Source organism: Cryptomeria japonica, chromosome 5 (assembly GCF_030272615.1).
Source record: "Cryptomeria japonica chromosome 5, Sugi_1.0, whole genome shotgun sequence".
NCBI classification, from domain to species: domain Eukaryota; kingdom Viridiplantae; phylum Streptophyta; class Pinopsida; order Cupressales; family Cupressaceae; genus Cryptomeria; species Cryptomeria japonica.
Genome location: NC_081409.1, coordinates 233,362,933 through 233,365,120, shown reverse-complemented (window position 1 = coordinate 233,365,120; position 2,188 = coordinate 233,362,933). Strand labels below are relative to the sequence as shown.

At 30.5% G+C, this 2,188-nt stretch overlaps 1 non-coding gene across 1 annotated transcript; it reads right to left on the bottom strand.

Annotated features, from left to right (window-relative positions):
- Positions 1–266: 266 nt before the first annotated feature.
- Positions 267–338, bottom strand: TRNAH-GUG (transfer RNA histidin (anticodon GUG)). Its single transcript has one exon. It is a non-coding gene; the product is annotated as a tRNA-His (tRNA).
- Positions 339–2,188: the final 1,850 nt, after the last annotated feature.

Sequence of the window (2,188 nt, the reverse complement as noted above, 5' to 3'; positions counted from 1 at the left end):
TAGGCTAAACCTCTTCGGCTAAGAGCCAAGGACTGAGGGGTATCCATTCCTCCAAATTCGATGCCTGCCTCAAATGAGTTTGATCTAGAGTTATTTTATAGTTGCGAGCATCTAATAATTAACAGTATTAACATATTGTGTGGCTGTGTTGTTGTATTTTAATCTGTCAGATTATCTCAAGAATTTCAGAAAATAAAAGAAATTACCAGATTGATGATGTTACAGAGCAGATATAAATTAACATAAAAGAAATCTCTAACAACAATTGTGGCTGCTGGGATTCGAGCCCAGGTCTCCACGGCCACAACGTGGAATTCTCACCACTAAACTACAGCCACAACTGATAATGACAGTTAAAAATGCTAATAACATTATTTTATTAAATTAACCTGGTAGGTTATAGATCGCATGCAGTAAAGTTGAATTTAATCTATCTAGCCTATAGATCACTGCCCCTCAACCAAATATTACATATGTAGTGAGATCAGTATTTGGGTTCATGTCCAAACCTATCCAAGTTCAGAAAGAGGATTCTCATATATGTTAAAAGGACATTAAGTTATGGTCACTTATTTCAACATTTCTAGGATAATATAAATTGTTTGGTTATATAAATTCAGATTGGATGGGTTTCATATTTTTATTATGTTTTTAGAGTTGATTCTACAATATTCTCTATTATGTTTTTAGAATTGATTATAAGTCCAAGAAACAATTGATTTTAATGTCCAAATCTAGCAGATGGACATTTGCTCCACTAATTTTAACAAGTGTTTCTTGAACAGCAGGAACATTGTCATCCTCCAAAAAACTTAATGGGTGCTCCTTCTCATCTTTAGAATAATGTTTACTCTCTTGCAAAAACAATGTACTTTAAAATTATTTTATTTATTATATAAATATATTTTTATTTTATTTTATTTTATTATATTGTTTACTTTATTTAAAAGATTGTTTTAATAACTCACTATTCATTATTTATATTAATTGAGAATCCCAAAAAGATAGAAAAAGATTTATAAATGTCAACAAGTTACTACTATAGTTCAAAAGATTAAAAACTAAGGAGGTTTACCACTAATCCACCTCATCTAAGAATCAAGGATCTCTATGAAACCTACAAAACACGAAATCTTAATGAAAAATAGACCAAGATGATCAAACCAAATGATTTTCAAGGAGTTAAAAAATTATGAAGACTGAGAAAAAGACTAGGAATCCCAAAATATAAAAATTGTAAATAAATTTTCCTAATATGTCATTCTTGTTGTGCCTTGTGTACACTCCTACTCACCCTTATTATTTATAATTAAAAATATATATAAGAACATGCAAAAAAAATATAAGAACATGTACGATGAAAATTGTGTTTTATTATTACTGATTACCATCTTATATGATTTTCAAACAATGTCACCTTTCATTTGAATGCTTCCTAAATCATTGCATATTTCCCTATTCTACTTATCTCCTTGCTTTATTGCATGTTCCCTCCTTACCTAAGCAAATATTAGATACTTAAGGCCTAAGAATTTGTCCTTCTTGCATGACTTCTTATTTTTGCTTCTTATGCTAAAATAGTTTTTAAGCATGGATTCCAGGCTTTATTGCATGTTCCCTCTTTACCTAAACAAATATTAGATACCCAAGGCCTAAGAATGTGCCCTTCTTGTGTGACTTCTTTTTTTATTGTACTAAAATATTTTTCAAGCATGGATTATTTTCGCTTTACACATGTTCCATATTTATCTTTTTTAAGATAAATTTTCCTAACATATTATTCTTGTGAAATTGTCTTCTTCATGTGAACATGATTGTGATGAATGGTGAATGATGAATGATTAATAATGCATTACGAATTGGTGGAGGTGGGCACTCTTGTAAACTTGAGTTTTTGGGCTTTATTGTCATTGATGGAAACCTATCCTATGTTGTCATTGATGTCAACCTATCTTGTCCTATCATGTGAACAGGGAAAAATTTAAGAAACCCCTCCCTTGGACAAGGCGTAAAAACCTGACAAAAGTTGTATAATTCCGAAGAAAATTTTAATTTTACTGGTGAATTTTTGCGGTTTACGAAGAAAAATAATAATCTCCATTGGCGAATTAGCCATGATCTCTCAAAGTTTGTGAAAAATCCTAGCGAATTGTACTATTTTTAAAACCCAAAAAATAATTGCATGGGC